At 36.8% G+C, this 18,168-nt stretch overlaps 1 protein-coding gene across 4 annotated transcripts in view; it reads left to right on the top strand.

Moving 5' to 3' along the window:
* EXOC6B (exocyst complex component 6B) overlaps nucleotides 1–18,168 on the top strand; it is a 600,442-nt gene that overhangs the window by 85,210 nt on the left and 497,064 nt on the right. Inside the window, exon 2 of one of the 4 annotated variants that reach the window (XM_045788252.2) lies at nucleotides 135–188. The exons of the other annotated variants lie outside the window; for them this stretch is intronic. The gene's annotated coding sequence lies outside the window, so the exon portion shown is untranslated. The remainder of the gene's footprint in view (nucleotides 1–134; nucleotides 189–18,168) is intronic. 4 annotated transcript variants of the gene reach the window in all.

Below are 18,168 nucleotides of genomic sequence, written 5' to 3'. Positions count from 1 at the left end.
ATCATAAAATTCCCTGAAGAAAGGATTTGGTGAGCTTCTGAGTCGATGAACACATGAAAATGCTTAGGAAGGTGAAGTGCCTGGGGATGGCATGGAAGCTGCTTACACCCTTTTCTCCCACATCTGCTTTCTAGATCTCTTTCTTTTGGCTGTTCCTGAGGTGTATCCTTTATAATAAACCAGTAGTGGTAAGTGCTGTCCTAAGTTCTGTGAGTTGTTGTAGTGAGTTATTAAACCTGATCTGGAAGAGGGGTATAGGATCCCCTGAATTTGTAGTTGTTCAGGCAGAAATGTGAGTAGGTTGGGTACCCTAGTGTTGCTGGTGTCTGAAGTGGGGGCATTCTTACGGAACTAAGCCCTCAACTTGTGGTGTCTGACCTTTACTCCAGTAGTTAGTGTCAGAATTGAATTGTCAGACATCCCCTTGGGGTCAGAGAATCAGAGAATTGGTGTTGGTAAAGACAGCACATATTTGGTGCCAAGAGGAGAAAGAACCTTTTCTTGAGTATTATGGATAAAGCCGCTGTGAGTAATTGCATACAAAAAAAAATTTTTTTTTTTTGGGTCAACATAAGTGGTTATTTTTCTGGAATAAATACCCAGGAGTGCAGTTGTTGGATTTTACGATAAGTATATGTTTAGTTTTTTAGGAAGCGGCCAGGCTGTTTTCCTGAGTGGCTGTATTGTTTTGTACATTCCCACTAGTAACGCATGAGAGATCCAGTTTAACCGGCTTTGGGAGATTTTGATTTGTCCCCTTTTTTTGTTTTTTTGTTTTTGCCATTCAGATGTGCACTGATATCGTAATACTGTTTACTGTGATTAGATTTTAAGTCCATCTTTACTATTGTGTTCTGTAGCACAACCGGTTTATCATTTGCACTATTTGTGTGGGATTTACTATTGCTCCCTTTATATTTCTATAGATGTGGCCTATTGCCCTTCTAAAGATTGCCAGTACTTAGAAACTTTGCTTATGAGATATTGATAAATGTGAGTTTTTGATACTGGATAATGAAATATGTCAACATTTGGAAGACTTACAAAACCCAGTGAGCCAGTATTTTTCAGATGACCAATGCCTGATGTTATGAAATCGTATATGGGTAAAAGATTTTTCAAAGTGTAAGACCAATGGATTCTATTCTGAAACCCACAACGTTTTGAGTTTGTATCATAAATTTGTAGATATGTATATATGTAAATACCTGGAAAAGCTTTAGAAATACATTGTAGTTTTTCCAACTGCATATATGCAAGGATTTTCTTCATATCCTGCAACCAAAACCCTACATTGCAGTGGATTCAGATCCAGACGTTTTCTGTTAAGCTAGACATTAAAGAGGTTTGTATGAATGTAAAATAAACTCTTCTGTTTTTTGTTTTGGAATATATAATTATCATAAAATATATTCTTTAACATGTATAATGGGTTAATTTTAAATGAATTAATATTTTATACTCTCTCAGTTTTAATTTCTGATACAGCATGTGTATACATATATATGTATATGTATAATCCATATAAACAAAGTTCTTTAGGGTCCTCAGTTAATAATGTAAAGGGGTTTTGTGTCTAAAAAGTTTCTGAACTGCTCTTTGGATGAAAAGAAACTGAAGAGATGTGGCAACTGAATCTAATACATGGTCCTGGATTGGATACCCTCTAAAAAGAAATGAAAATGCTCTAAAGAACATTATTGGGACAGTTGACAAAATTGGAATATGGACTTTGTCATAACTTATAATGGTATCAATGTAATTTTCTTGAATTTGGTAACTGCTATAGTTCTAGGTAAGAGAAGAAATACACATTGCAGTTTTAAGGGCACAGTGTATGCAACATATTCTCGAATGATTTAGCAAAACAAAAATACATATATATATATATATATATATATATATATATATATATATATATATGACGAATGATAAAAACAAATGTGGCAAACTTACAAATTGGTGAATTCTGCATAAAGGCTATACAGGAGTTCTCTACTATCCATGCAATATAAAATTATTTAAAGATAAAAATTAAAAAATTATGCAGTAATATAATGAATCTCTGAGAAGCAGATTTTACAGGTTAATTGGTGAGTGTTTTATTGTGCTAGAGAATGACTAAAATATTTTGAGCAGTTGGTACTCTAGCCATGTAAGTACTTTGATTTTTTTTTTTTTTACCACTTTTCAGGGGACACTCTTTGTACTCTGCTGCCCCCTAGTGATTTTTATGCTCATCAGCAATTTACTCTGCAAGTAAGATAACTTGGGAGTTCAGAGTACTGTAGTCACTTAACAATAACTTAGTATTAAGTAAAAGAAGTGGTTTTTTTTTTGTTTTTGTTTTGTTTTTTGTTTTTTTGTGCAGGGAGCAGGGAGGAAGATACTCCTGTGAAGCCATATCTCATGGTCTTTTTTTCTTTGAATTAAAAAGGAATTGTATTTTTGGGGGCGCCTAGGAAGCTCAGTTGGTTGAGTGGCTGCCTTCGGCTCAGGTCATGATCCTGCAGTCCTGGAATCGAAACCCTTGACTCCCTGCTCATCAGGGAGTCTTCTTCTCCCTCTATCCTTCACCCTGCTCGTTCTCTCCCTGTCAGATAAATAAAATCTTAAAAAAAAAAAAGAAATTGAATTTTTGTTCTTGTGGTTTCTTTGTATGGTACCCTCAATTCCCTCTTTTTTCCCTCTCTCTGTTTTTAAGGTAGTATTTATTGGTTCCTCATTTGACAGTAAAACCACTGTATTTTATTCCTCTTTCTCTTTTCTTTACCATTAAGTATGAGTCAATAATGTTATTGTAGTGTTTTACTTTATGGTCTTGTATGCTTAGAATTCTGCTAGCCTATAATCTCTCATTTGCAGTTCAAAAATCCAAAGGCCCAGAAAACCATTTGTTGTTAAACTTGTCTAAATTCATTTGGCAACAAACCCTGACAGATGTTGACCTGAGATAGTGATAGGCTTTGTATTTACCTTCGCGTAAATATTCCTCCGTTTTGCTACAGAAATACTAATGTGATAGATTAGAGAATGCTTCTTAAGACCTCACTGGGATGTTATAAAATGCACAATATTTACTTTTTAAAATCTGCAAAATCCTGAATTATGAAACATTTTTGTTGCAAGACTTTTTAGCTTAGGGATTGTAGACCTGTACCTGATTTCCTTAGCTTTGATTCCCAGTTATTAGGTATGAAGCAATCTACCAGCTTATGCTACTTTCTATCTTTTCTTTTTTGTTTTTATTAGTTGTATAATTTTTTAAAAAACATTCTATTTATTTTAGAGAGAGAGAGAGAGAAAGTGTAGGGAGGATGGGCAGAGGGAGAGGGAGGGAAAGTCTTAAGCAGACTCTGTGCTGAGGGCGGAGCCCGATGTGGGGCTCCATCTCAGGACCCTGAGATCACGTCCTGAGCTGGAATGAAGAGTTGAATGCTTAACCAACTGCACCACCCAGGCACTCCTATTAGTTGTATAATTTTTACATACTGTTTTTATATACTATGTTTTGTCCCTTTAATCTGATCTTGTTTTTGTCTTAGAGTTGCAGTTACATATGTTCATCCAGTACTGCCAGCCTTTCTGGTTGACGTTTCTCCCGTCATTTAGTTTGGTTGGCGTTCCTTCTCTAGTAGTTGCCTTAATAAGGATTTGTGTGAACAAATTTTTCAGTTAATTGTATATTCAGAATGGCTGCTCTGTACGTAGACATTATACTCAAAAGAGAGCTTGGTTGAGCTGAAAAATCTTGGATTTTCTTTTCTTGAAAACAGATATTTTTTTCCCCCCGTTCATTGGTTCTTTTTTTAATCTTTAGGAATTACTCTAAGGATTACAGTGTGCGTCTTTGACTCATGGAGTGTAATATAAATTATTACTTTGATTACTTCCTTGACACTGCTAGGACCATAGAACACTTTGTTTTCATTTATTCTCTCCTACCTCTTAAACTATTGCTGTCATGAATTTTAATTTTACATGTCATTTAGTGTCCATAAGAAATTTTCCTTATTATTTTGTAGAGTCAGCATTCATTAATGTTTACCCTTTTTGGTTGATTTTCATTTCTTCCACCATTTTATGCTTCATTCTGAGATTACTTTGTTTTTGCATGAAGAACTCTTTAACATTTCTTTTAGTGCCAGTTTACTACTGACATTTTTCATGTTTTTGCTTGTTTGTATGAAAAATGTCTTTATTTTATCTTAGTTCTTTTGAAATTGTGGTAAAACATGTGTAACATAAAATTTACTATTTTAGCCATTTTCAAGTATACAGTTTAGTGGCATTCCGTGTATTCACATTGTTGTACAGCCATCACCATTATCCACCTCCAGAACTTTCCTAGTGTTCCCGGACTGTACCCGTTAAACAATGACTCCCCACTCCTCCCTCCCCTCTGCCCCTGGCAGCCACTATTCTCCTTTCTGTCTCTATGAATCTGACTGTTCTGGGTACTTCATACAAATGGAATCATACAGTATTTGTTCTTTTGTGACTGGTTTCGTTCGCTTAGCATATATGTCTTTGAGGTTTATCCATGTTGTAACATACGCCAGAATTTCCTTCCTTTTTAAGGCTGAATAATATTTTATCTTGTGTGTGCATTTTGTTTATCCATTCATCTGTCAGTGAAGACTTGGGTTGCTTCTTCCTGCTGGCTCTTGTGAATAATGCTGCTATGAACATAGCTGTAGAAATATTTCTTTGAGTCCCTGCTTTCATTTGTATGACTACAAGTGGAGTTGCTGGATCACATGGTAATTTCATGTTTAATTTTTTTGAGGAACTGCCAAGGTATCATTCAATTGTTGTTTGATGAATTTTTTTCTGTTTAAAAGTCAGCTCTTAATATTATTGTTGTTCCTTTAATATATTCTCCATTGTTTTTGGTGTTCCGGAGTTTTACTGTGATGTGCTAGGGTATAGTTTTCTTTGTAATCATGCTCAGGGTTTATAGGGCTTGAAACTATGGAGGGATGTCTTTCATTAGTTTTGGGAAGCAGTTGACTGTGGTGTCTTCAGATACTGTTTCTGCCCTGTAACAGAAAGGCTTAACTCCTTTCATTGGAGTCACAAATTCAAAACTATTTTTGTAATATCACTAAGATGTTATTTGCTTCTTTTACTCACATTTCTGCAGGAGTATATAGTATAGTATCCCAGAGGCTACGTGATATATGAAGAAAACATTGTTTTAATGGCTGATGTGATACTGTTTATGTATTCTTTTTTTTTTTAAAGATTTTATTTATTTATTTGACAGAGATAGAGACAGCCAGCGAGAGAGGGAACACAAGCAGGGGGAGTGGGAGAGGAAGAAGCAGGCTCATAGTGGAGGAGCCTGATGTGGGGCTCGATCCCGTAACGCCAGGATCACGCCCTGAGCCGAAGGCAGACGCCCAACCGCTGTGCCACCCAGGCGCCCCTGTTTATGTATTCTTATGTTTAAATTCTTTGTTCGTTTTGGGGCGCGTGGATGACTCAGTTGGTTAAGCATCTGACTTTGGCTCAGGTCTTGATCTCAGGGTCCTGGGATAGAGCTCCCAGTCGGACTCCACGCTCAGCAGGCGTCTGCTTGTCCCTGTCTCCCTTCTCCTGCTCGTGCTGTCTCTGTCTCTCTCTCTCAAATAAAATCTAAAAAAAAAAAGTCTTTTTTAGTTTTAATTTTTAATGTGACAAATGTCAATAAATATAACCATATATGCAAAAGTTCTTGGGGCCCTCAGTATTTTTTTAAAGTATGAAAATATCCTTAGGTGAAAAAAGTTTGAGAACTTCCGTGGTGGGCCTTTTGACTGTGTGCCATATGCCTCATGTTTCTTGTGGTCGTCCATATTTTACATCCTTTTATTTTCCTTTTCATGCTTTAATCTAGATATTTTCTATTGATTTATCTTCATTCATCCTCTCGTGCTGATAAACCACCCCTGTAGTTCTTAATTTTAAAAATCATAGTTTTTACTTCTGAATTTTTCCCCCCAATTTTTAAATAATACAGATTTTAAGGCTCTGGTGAAATTTTCTGTCTTTTCATCAATTTTGTTAATCTTTTCCCTTTTTTCCCCTTGTTATTAATCATAACTATTTTAAAGTCCTTTCATGATAATGTCAATATCTGGATCATCAGTGGATCTTGACTTTCTGTCATGTGATACTCTCTTTTAGCATGCCTGGTGATTTTGGACTGGATGGGGATAAAAAAATTCTGGAGGCTCTGGATAACCTTATCTTCTCTAAGAAGAGGTTCATTCCTCCTGCCTCTTTGTTTGTAAGGCAGATAGAGTGGCAGTGATCTTCTCAGTCCAGTCAGAGCTTGCTAACCAGGGCTGGGCTCTGGTAAGGCTGTGGCTGTCTCTGATACAGTACTGCCTTATGATACCACATCACAAAGAGCCTTGGGGTGATGATTAGTACCTCTTCTTTCAGATATTGATCTAATCTTTATTTCCTCCTTATCTCAAAACTACCTAACACCCTGTCCTGTGTTTTCTTGTCTTCTTAGCCTCTTGCCATGTGTAGTTTAAGAATCCAGCAAGTGTGTTGAGGGAAGCATAGAACAGTGTTGTTTTCTTCCCATTTTTCCTCTCCAGGATCTTTACCTCTAACGTCTCTAATTTATGTCACTTCAGCTCCACAAAAACAGTCAAAAACTGATTCCTGTACCTCTTAATCATGGCCTTCTGCTCAGTTTCTTTACTGGAAACTTAGCTTCTTTACTTGTGCACAGATTTAGCAAATGCCTTGAGGGGAAAAAGTGACTAAAGAGTGTTGGCTCAGCTCTTCTTATTTTTCCCTGGTCTCCAGCATTTTGTTTCTTTAATTTCTGATTACCTTACTGGTATAAGTATATTGAGAAGAGAGGGAGAGAAATCATATGGAATGAGGGTAAGTCTGATCTGGTTATAGCAGAAAGTAGATGATATATAAAACTGAAAAAAAGACAGCAGCAATATTATCATAGTTTTTACAGGTATGGGCTTACCGCCAGAAAATTAAAACCAGAATCATTTAGGAGAGTTTAAAGTTTTTTTTTTTTTTTTTTCTGGAAAATTAGAATAGAAATCCAAGAAGCTTAAAGATCTTCAAGCAGGATAAACATAAGCAACAAAACTACACCAAGGCACCTCACAAAGGAATGACAGCAGTAGCTGAAAAGATGGGAAGGGGGAAATGGAGGTATCCTCAATTAGTTAAAAAGAAAGCAGGAAAAGAGGAAACCATTTACATTAATATCATTACCTATTTGACTTAAATTAGAATCTGTTATCTTGCTATTTTTCATTTGCTCCATTTTTTTGTCCCCCTTTTCTCTTTTCTTACTTTCTTTAACTAAATGAGTTTAACCAAATATATTTTAGGATTCTGGTGTACTACATTATTGGCTTATTAGGTATACCTTTTTGTTTTATTTATTTATTTTTTTAGTGCTTGCTATAGGGATTACAATATGCATCTTTCACTTAATCACAGTTGCTGTGGCCTGAATATTTTATGTCTTTTCAAAACTCGTATGTTAATATTCCTAACCCTCAATGTGATGGTATTAGGAGGTGGAGCCTTTGGGAGGTAGTTAGATCAGGAAGATGGAGCCCTCATGAATGGGATTTGTGCTCTTTTGAGAAGAGACATGAGAGCTTGGTCTTTATCTCTGCTGTCTGCGATGTGAGGATACAATGAGAAGATGGCTGTCTGGTAAACCAGGAAGTGAGCCCTTACCAACCCTGGATTTGCCAGTGTCTTGATCTTGGGCTTCTTAGTTTCCTGAACTGTGAGAAATAAATGTTGTTTAAGCCATCTAATCCATGGGCGCCTGGGTGGCTCAGTTGATTAGGTGACTGCCTTTGGCTCAGGTCATGATCCTGGAGTCCCAGGATCGAGCCCCGAGTTGGGCTCCCTGCTCAGCGGGGAGTCTGCTTCTCCCTCTGAGTCTCCCCCCTCTTGTGCTCTCTCTCTCATTTTCTCTCTCTCAAATGAATAAATAAATAAAAATCTAAAAAAAAAAAAAAAAAAAGCCGCCCAGTCCATGATAATTTGTTACAGCAGCCTGATTTGATTAGCCAATAGTCCACCTTCAAATGGTATCATGCCTGTTCATGTGTGACATCAGATCCTTTCAACAGTATATTTTCATTTCCCCCAGTGACCTTCAGGTACTGCTAGCATATATTTTTACTTCTATATATGTTACAAATTCTACAATTCATTGCTAACTATTTTTGGTTTAAATATTGTTATAGTTTAAGTTAAAAAATGATAAAAATTTTTATATTTACCATTTCCTGTGCTTTTTGTGCCTTTGTGGATCCATATTTTGACCTGATTTCATTTTCTTTTTGTTGCAAGAGCTTCCTTTAATGTTTCTTTTAGTGCAGGTCTGCTTGCAGCAAATTCTGTAAGATTTCGTCTGAAAAAAGTCTTTATTTATCCTTAGGTTTTGAAGAATATGTTTGCTGCATAGAGAATTCAAGGTCTACAGTTTCTCCTTTGACACTTTAAGAATAGCTTTCCACTGTCTGCTTACTTACATAATTTGGATGACAAGTCTGCAGTAATTTTATTTTGTTTTTTGTGTTTTCCTCCTCTGTTGCATTAAGGCACCTTTTTCCCCCTTTATTACTGATTTTCAGCAACTCCAGGAATCTTTTTCTGACTAGTCCAGTTCGACACCGAGCATTATTTTATATTACTATAATGCAAAGTGTACAGATTTAACCTTTATATTAATTTCTGTACAGGTTTATAATTGCCTTTGATTGTATTTCCTTCTGTCTTTCCTTACTAATTACAGTATGAGCTCCTAAAAGTAAACATTCTTGTCTTTTTTTTTTTTTTTTTTAGTAAATTCTCAGTAAATATTTATTAAATGAACCTATGATGGAAAAATGTCTAACCTACATAATATAGCAATGGTTTCTATTTAAGTTGCTGTGGTCATTTTATTTTATTATTTAATAGTCAAGTTTCTCCTGCCTTTTAAAAGTTTTTTTCTTATAGTTTAGTGTTTCTTGAACATTGAAAAAAATTGCCCCCATTTTTCTTTATGAAGTAAATAATCAAGTTACTCTGTAGATTGGAGACCTAGAATGTGATAATGATAGTCAGAGCTTTGGGGGATTAAGCTAAACATAACTCTGTATTGGTAAGCAGTCTTTGTTCTTTTAGTGATGTTGGGGCCATATTAGATCATTATTTTGTTGACCGCAGAGTTAACTTGTACGGGGTAGCAGATTCTTTAAGAAATTATAGGATCCAGACCAGATGGATTGATAATAGATAATTGATAATAGATGAATGGTGAAAATGTGCACTAGACTTCAGACAAATGGCTAACAAATTTTAATTGCAGGGTCAATCCTCAAAGGAAGGCAATTTACTTTCCCCACAGTTACTCATTATAATTCCTTAATTCCTTTTATTGAACCAATCTTGTAGTTTTAGTAACCTCACTTTTCAGAAACATGTTTCTTAACACGTTAAGCTAGTCTTTCCCCAACCTTTATGCTTGAGTTTTGGTATCACTCATTCTGTTAAATTTTATTTTGATTGTTTTAGGACCATTTTTCCAAATAAATCTACATAGATATTTGTTTTCATGGTCTAGGTATAAAGTAAAATTATTGACTAGAGTAGACACTAAGGTGACTTAATGTAGAGACAGTTAATGACAAGTGAGATCTTAATCAAAGACCATGACCATCACTAAACTAATCCTGTTTTGGAACACACAAGGCCATATGGCGGGGCTAATTGTGATATGGCAGGGAAGTGTTTTGGAAGTATGAACCAGATCATTGATTCTGGATGCTAACATTTGAAAATGATTTCTTGATGGAGAATATGTGACCTTGGAATTATGAATTCTCTTAGAATTTCTTTTCAAGGGAAGATGCATATGAGAGGGAGGGTAAACAAAATATTTTGTTTATAATTTGCTGTAAAGATGATTTATTACAGTTTAATATTAAACAGCTTAGAAGGCCTAAAATTTATCTCACTTGGTGTTCTAATTGGTGTTTCTCTCTGACACATGGTGTGAATCAACTGTCCTTCCAACTTGAAAGAGCAGAGAGCTCTCTGACGCAACTCCTTTGTTCTGGGGAATTGTTTCCATTGTGCCTTCAAAAGGGAGGGACATTAAAAGCTTTGGCTCATGACAAGTTCTCTCCAAGTTGGACGCAGTTGGGGGGCTGAATGTTGGCTAAAGGAAGTGGTGTTGGGGACTTCTTCTATAACCTGGACTTTTTTTTTTTAAGACTGAACATTAACTTTTTCAAGCTTTCTATTTGACTTTATGTGATTAATGGTTTCTCCTTCCCCCTTAAAATGGAACCAGAAAATCTCACAGTTTTATATGTTGGTGTTTTCTAGGGCTCTCCTGTCTTAGATCTTAAGAGTTGCTCAGGTTTCTGCCCTTCTCCATAGTACAGTTTTCTTTTGTGACAGTATTTATGTACCCACATAACAAAGGGAAACATGGAAATGGAAGGTTGGATGACAAAATAATTGTCTCAGAAGATCTCAGAAGACTGGAAAAGCAGACTCTAATTGTAAGGTAGTAAGTTGTAGATTTAGGATATCAACTGAGTACAGCATTATATAAGCAAGTTAAAAGATTTTATGTGACTTTAAGCTCAATATGCGGCATGATATAACTGCCAAAACTGCTAAAGCATTATTGTTAGACTATTTTAATAGAAGGTGAGTAAAAAAAGTTAACGGAGATGTGTCTTTTTTCCCCTAGCTTGACCATGCTTGATTTTAAAATTGCTAATATTTATAGCATACTTTTTGTGTGCCAGTTATTGTTTTGAATGCTTTACTTCTATTATGCCATTTAATCTTCACGCAACAACTGTATGAAGTGGTTGCTATTATTATCTGCATTTTACAGATGTGGAAACTTAAATATAGAGAAGTTTAATAACTTGCCCAAAGTCACACAATTAATAAGTAGCAGAACCAAACTTGCATCCAGGAAGTCTTGGCTTTGACGCCTGTGCTCTTGACCATTGTCCCATACTGCCTGTTTTATTACATTTTAAGAAGAATGTTGACTACTGGAACATGTCCAGAGGGTAAAAACCTGAATTGAAAGGCTGTTTATATGTGGAATAGTTGAATAATTTGAGATTGTTTAGTCTGGAGAAGGGAAGGGAGGGATCAAGGACTTGTTCTCAGTGGTCCTTTGAGGGCAAAAATAAGATAGATGTTGAAAATTATAGGAAGGCAGATTTTATTTTTGTATAAGAACTTTGCAACAGCCATTGAAACAGGATCAGTCGCCTCATGATGAACTTTCTTTTACTACAGTTGTTTCAACAAAAGCTGGAGAAGTATGTGATAGAGATACCTAGAAAAAATTGAACTCATGTCTGTGAATTTGGGTTGGATCATCTCTGAAATTCCCATTTTCTGTACATTTTTATATTAAAGTGAGATCTTTAAAATGGCCTAGCCTGTAATGTTCTTAAACAAATGCTTCTATGAAAAAAGCACACAGCATTGATTCCTAATGGAAACATGGCCCTCATGGTGTGAGAGGAAGGGCGTGTCCTGATGTATTTTTGTCTAAAACATGAAGGTTATTTTGCAGATAGCCCTATGATATTAGTAGGGAGTTCTTTGAATGTCATGTTAGTGGAATAGGAAACAACAGAAAATGGCCTACTTTTCCTGTTCACAAATCAAATTATTTAGTAATATATCAGAAGTTCCATAATAACCACTGAAGCTTCCCTATTCCCCTCCCATTTGAAGGCTCATGAAGGAACATTAATTGGTTGGGCTCATAGTTGCAATGGAAGGGCCCTAGGGAGCTGCTACATCAATTTTCAAATTGAGAATTTCAGGGGATCATATATATTTATGTTTTAAAATATATTTTGAGATTATGATCAATAAGAAGAGAAGGTTAGAATGTAGAAAAGCTACTGAATTTAAAAAATTCTGACCAGTGGTGAATGCTTCTTAGGTTTGTAGAGGTTAGATTGTGAGAAGAAATTCTCATTCTATTTTTTTTTAACATTTATTTGATTTTTGGATAATTATTAAACATGAGACCCCAAGTTACCCTGAAGTGGTTGTTTTTGTTTTTTATTTCAATATACATTTTATTGAACATCTATCTATTATGAACTAGGTGCTATTGTAGACTTTTAAAAATGCATTTCCTTTTTTCAATGATAAAAGCAAAACATGTTTATTTAAAGAAAATCTAAAGTTACAGAAAAGTAGAAAGAAAAAAGTCACAATTGCATTATCTAAACATTGCCATTTGTATTATTTTGGTGTATTTATGCTTCACCTCCCCCTTGCCGTCATCCTCCGTCTCATCTTCCTCTTTCTCCCTCTCATCCTTTTCCTTTCATCTTATCCTTGATGGCCGCCTGGGGAAGGTAAGTGTTTCTGTGTACCGGCAGTGTCAGGAAGTGTGAAATGATGGTAATGATTACTCCAGTGGGATTATCTTTGAGCGATAATGTGTATGCAGAATGTTCAACAGAGAGTGTGGTATATATCTTTTAAATGCTTATTTTTACTATTATAGTTTTGAGCTGGATTTATCCATTAATGTCGTGGGTGGTATCAATATGGTAAGATTTTCTAGATTGAATTGCTGGGCGGTAGAATGATTGACCCCTAATTTCCTATGCTTTGCTTATGGGTTGGTACTGTGAGTAACTTTCCCCTGATATTCTTGAGCCATCATTACAAACTCAGACACACACCTCAGACATTTTTCAGAACCACGATCAGGTATAAATTGACTTAGCTGTCCCGCATGATGTGTGGTAGGATTTCTCTGCATACGGCTATGATAATCGTTTAATGGAACACTTAATCCAGGTTGAAATGATGAAAAATTGCTAAATAACAGGACATCTAGCGTTGCTCTTTGTTCAGCTCTCCATGACTGTACGTTACAATGTCTAGTTGTGGTGTGAGACTGATGTTTATTATTATGATACAGAGTTCTTGACTACTTTTATGTTTTCCCAAATACAAATCTTTAACAGACTGTACCCCACTCTCCCCCTTATATAAAAGGACTTTGCCAACAAATTTTTTCTCTCCTTTGAGAGTTCGCTTGGTAATTTGGAGCATATAACCATGATGTTTGGGAGTTATCTAACTGTTTCCATTGTAGCCTGATTGTCCATGGTTTAATCATCAGTAGTTAAGAAGGAAAGCAAAAAATGGCTCCAGGCTGCACAGTACCATAAAAAATTTCCACCTGGAAGCAATTTTTTCTAAAAGCCCTTAGGGACTGCTGTCACCCTCCCCCTTCTGCTGGCAACAAGGGCCAGAAACACCAGTTCCCTTCAGAGTCTTGTTGCTGTTTAATCATCTTTCTCCTAGCTTCCAGGGAAGGTTAGAGGAGAGCTGGGGAAATAACAAATTATTCCCAGACACTTCTCTTCTCCTATAGTAGATTTCCTTGAACTCTCTAAGTTCCTTCTTTTCTTCCTCCGATTCCTTCTTTTTCTATTTTGCATTGTAGCTGAAGGTACAAATTATTTGCGCTGCTATAACTTGAACTTACTTTTTAAATATGAATGTTTATTGTTAACTCGAATGCTTGTCTTTGGAGAGAGTTTAAATGTTGAAACATTTTCAGGCACTGCTTTAGACCCTTTGTCACTTTATAATGCCTTCTCTGTGGGATATGGGCGTTGTTCCAGGAGTAAACCCTCAAGGAACTCAAGGTCCTGTAGGGAAGATAGACATGTAAATAAATCATTGCGACGTAGAGTGCTCAGTGTAGTACCCTCTCAAAAATATGAACAAATAAACATTTCAGAACAGAAGAGTGTTGACTCAGCTTTCCATCAGTAAATGGCCTTAGTGGTGGTGCCTATTCATTTCTAGAATAATACTAGGCATTTGTTGAAGAACCTTAAGGGGGCAAAGCAGGATGATAGTACCTCTGGTGAAATTTACCTCAAACCACACGTGGTTTTATAGGTTCAAGGCCAGTTTATGTTTACACGGGGTCAAAATGAGGCCAAGGTGGTAAATGAGGATGCTGTGGGTGTTAAGGGTACTGCTTATCCTGTATCAATTGTCGATCAAGGGTAGGGCTAGGTGCTTCAACAGATTTTGATTCTTCATTTTTAAAAATAGATATTTATTAAATGTATTCCTTAATAAACTGTACTATTACATGCCGCAACGGATTTTTATAATAGATGAAATTGGCTTCTTGTGGGAAAAGATGCCTAATGCCAGGATATCAGTAGGTAGGAGAAAAGTCAAACCTTCAGTATGCGTCTTCAAAGAATGAACTCACAATCCTCACTGTCAGGAGGCATTTACACGAAAGCTTAAATTCTCTCAGGTTTTATGAAAATTTCTTAGGTTCTACTCAGTTGGTGAGGAGGGAAGCTTCTATACCAGGTTATGGTAGTTGTAGTAAGGAGGGAGGTTTTACAGAAGTGAATTTTGAGCTGAATCTTGAAGGATGAGTAGGAGTTTGCCAGATAAAGTGATAGTAAGAAGATTCTGGGCAGAGGGACTACTGAGCACACTCAAGGAACTTCAAGTGGAGTTGTAGAGACAATGTGCAGAGTGTTCGGAGATAAGTCTGCACATGGAGAGGGCTTATATATGATGTTAGGGACTTTGACTTGACCCTGAGGCAGGGCTTAATTCTAAAAGGGAGTGTGTGTATTTCATAATCATATTTCATTTATTTTATTTTAGAGGGCAGAGGGAGAGAGAATCTTAATCAGGCTCCACGCCCAGCATAGAGCCTGATGCGGGCTTGATCTTGCAAGCCTGAGATCATGAGGCTTAACCGACTGAGCCAGCCAGGTGCCCCATGATCGTATTTCATTTAAAGAAGATCACTGTGAAAGAAGTATTGAACGTGGATTGTTAGGGAAATAAGGAGGGAGACGAAACAGTTGTTAAGAGAGATAATGAGGACATGAGCCAGGGCAGTAGCAGGGCAGGATAGGGAGGAAGAACAGCACGGAAGAGAGGTTTTTGAGTCAGAATCAGTTGGTCTTGGTGATTGATTAGCTGGAGAGAGGTGTGAGGTGGGGTGAGGAGTCAAGGTTAACTTACACATTTCTAATTTGGGTGACTGGATGGGTGTTGGTACTTTCAATTGAGATGGTGAATATAGGAGGGAATTGGAGGTTTGGGTGGCAGGCTGATGATTTCAACTTTTGACATGCACACTTTGAGATGTTTTTGAGGATGAATGGTGGTTGGATATTTGGGTTTATAGGATTTGACAGAGATAACCTTGGCATTATTGATTTGGGAACCAAAGATGTTTAATTAATAGTAAAACTGAAGTATTTATGATGTTTCTGAGCGAGTATACATAAGAGTGAGAGGAGATGAAGGCCAAACAGGTGTTGAGAGCCAGAAAGAAGAAGAATTCGTGGAGACTGAGAAGGGGAATGTCACGGAAGCTGTGGGAGTAGATACTTCAGAGAAAGGGAATGAGTAGTGGTGGCATATACAAAAGAGGAGTCAAGTAAATGAACTGAAGAGTGAATATTTGATTTGACAATTAGGCTTTTATTTTTAAAATTAATTTATGTTTTAGAGATTTTAGTTATTTATTTGAGAGAGAGAGTGAACACGAGTGCAGAAGCAGGAGGGAGGGGCAGAGGGCGAGGGAGAAGCAGATTCCCTGTTGAGCAGGGAGCCTTATGTGGGGCTCGATCCTAGGACCCCGAGGTCATGACCCGAGCCAAAGGCAGACGCTTAACTGACTGAGCCACCCAGGCACCCCTAGGCTTTTATTGATCTTAGCAAGAATAAGTTCATTGGGGTGATATGGGTAAGAAACAGGTTATACTGTTTTGAAGAGCAGGTCCAATTTGAGGAAATGGAGGCAGTGGTATAGATTGTTCTTTTAAGACTTGTAGGTGTGAGAGGAGAAAGAGAGTAAGAGAAAGGATGCCAGAAGGAAAATTATCAGAACAGAGATTTTAATTTAACGGTATTTATTTATTTATTTATTTATTTATTTATTTATTTGAGAGAGAGAGAGAGAGAGTGTGAGCATGTGTGCAAGCAAGGGGAGGAGCGGAGAGAGAGAGAGAAACTCAAGCAGATTGGCCGCTGAGCACAGAGCCTATCTCGGGGCTGGATTCCCTGACCCTGAGATCAGACGTGAGCTGAAACCAAGGGTGGGTGCTCAACCGACTGTGCCACCCAGGTGCCCCTAAAATAAATTCTTAATTTGAGATACCTCAGACCACAACGATAGTATTAATAGTATGAATATGGGCCTCCCTTCTTTGAAAAGGCTGTCTTGTGGCTTCATGTTATCATGGGAGATTTCCCCCATCCCCTGACCAAGGTCAAGGCCCAGACAGGTAACTTTCCTTGCAGCCTCCCTTTATGAAACTACTGATTCCTTTAATTCTTACGGGGAAGAGTTTTTCTACCTTTCTTTCAGTAAGGGTAGCCCTTGGGTATCTTGCCTTTTTTTCTTCTGGAGGCCTCTGACTGGACTTTCCACCTTTTGTGGGCTTCTTTTTCTGTATATGGCTATCAAATAGAAGCATTAGGTTATAGGGGATTGGTAGAATCTGGATTCCGGTTCCAGTTTTGTTTTAGCCTCTGGAAATTTTCCTTATTTTGCTTTTTCCTTAGCCATGCACTAAAAAAGGTTTAGAAACTTAATCCCAGCAGTTCTGGGAGTTTAGTAGTAGAAAGTTTTTTCATGGTATATCCAATCTTCCGTATTGTTCCTGGAACTTGATCTTATTTTGCCAACTTTGTTCTTCATTACTTTTTAGGATGGGAGCTATTCTGATACTGTTTATTCACCCTTCTTCAGGGTCTTAAATTGCTTATAGATTTACAGAGCTTTAAATCGTGGTCACTTTGGCCACAGGGTGTCGGTAAACAACCCCTAGCAGATGAAATTGGACGAGGAATTGAATGTGATGTTGGAAAGTCTTGTTCTTTCTCAGAAAATTAGAAAGGTGTGTGTGTGTGTGTGTGTGTATTTGTGCATATGTGTGTACATCACACACATATATGTTGCATACATACTATATAATGCACATACACATGTACATATGTATTATACAAAACATTCACATCTACAAATGACATCTGTAACATTATTTATAGTTTGATTTAGTGATTTTGGGAAAGTTGGTTGGTCTAATTTTTTTAGGCCTACTTTAAATCTATATGCCTAAAGAGACCGGGACTGTTTACTTCAATGTTTCCAATACCCTGCCTCCACTTGGTTTGTTTCTCTGTATTAATAGCTTTATGATCTCTGTCACTGGAACCATAATATTAAAGATGGAGACTCTGAAGAATTTCTTCAATTAATACGTGTCTTCAGTTACTTAGGGTGATTAATTGTTCTAATAGTGTGACATTATCATGGTAGCAGTTATGGTGATCGCTGTATCTTTAATTTGGAGTTTCCTTGCTTTCATTAGTTTATTTTCTAATAGACTGTTGTTGATTTGACTGATGTTTTGTGACAAGTTCCCCTTCTCCACTTTCCTGTGTTGTTTAAACAATACCAGGTTTTTAGTAGGCTCTTTGGCTAGATGCCAGTTGAAACTTCTCCACCCTGTTTTTATCCCTCTGAAAATAGCCATCATAGAAGTGTGGGGTTCCCTTTCTGCCTTAAGGGGGATCTCCATCACAACATTCTTTTGGTTGCATGGGCTATTTGGTAAAGCCAGTTGTAAACCTTGGTGTCTGCGGGGTGAAAGAAGGATTTGAATGTATTTGATCTCCTGTGGCAGTACAAGAACATTTGGGTACAGTCTTCAGCTTAGACTTCCTTAACCAGCATATGCTTCCCCTGTCCTTGATGATGATATACAGTGATCTACTTTCACCTTTATGTACTCTGAGCATCCAAATTACCATGGTAAGGTCTGAATTAAATTGATAGATAAACTGAAGTAAGAGGAGAAAAGGACCTTAAACTCCACTTGACCTTCTGCAGTTTCTCTTTCAACATCATGCTCAAATCTGTTTTTCCACTTTATTTTTAACTTTTGGAATAAACAAAAATACTAATGATGCTTTTATGGAACTTAATGAGAAGAAAATGTTTCGGGACGAAAACCATGACAGAAGTTAAAAAAAAATATATATGAAAAAGAAAAGACCAGAATAAACTCTGGAATTTTTTCTTGGATTAATCAAAAACAAAAA

The sequence above is a fragment of the Ursus americanus genome, chromosome 7 (genome assembly GCF_024610735.1).
Source record: "Ursus americanus isolate L20-20 chromosome 7, mUrsAme1.1.p, whole genome shotgun sequence".
NCBI lineage: Eukaryota > Metazoa > Chordata > Mammalia > Carnivora > Ursidae > Ursus > Ursus americanus.
This window is presented reverse-complemented; position numbering and strand designations above follow the sequence as displayed.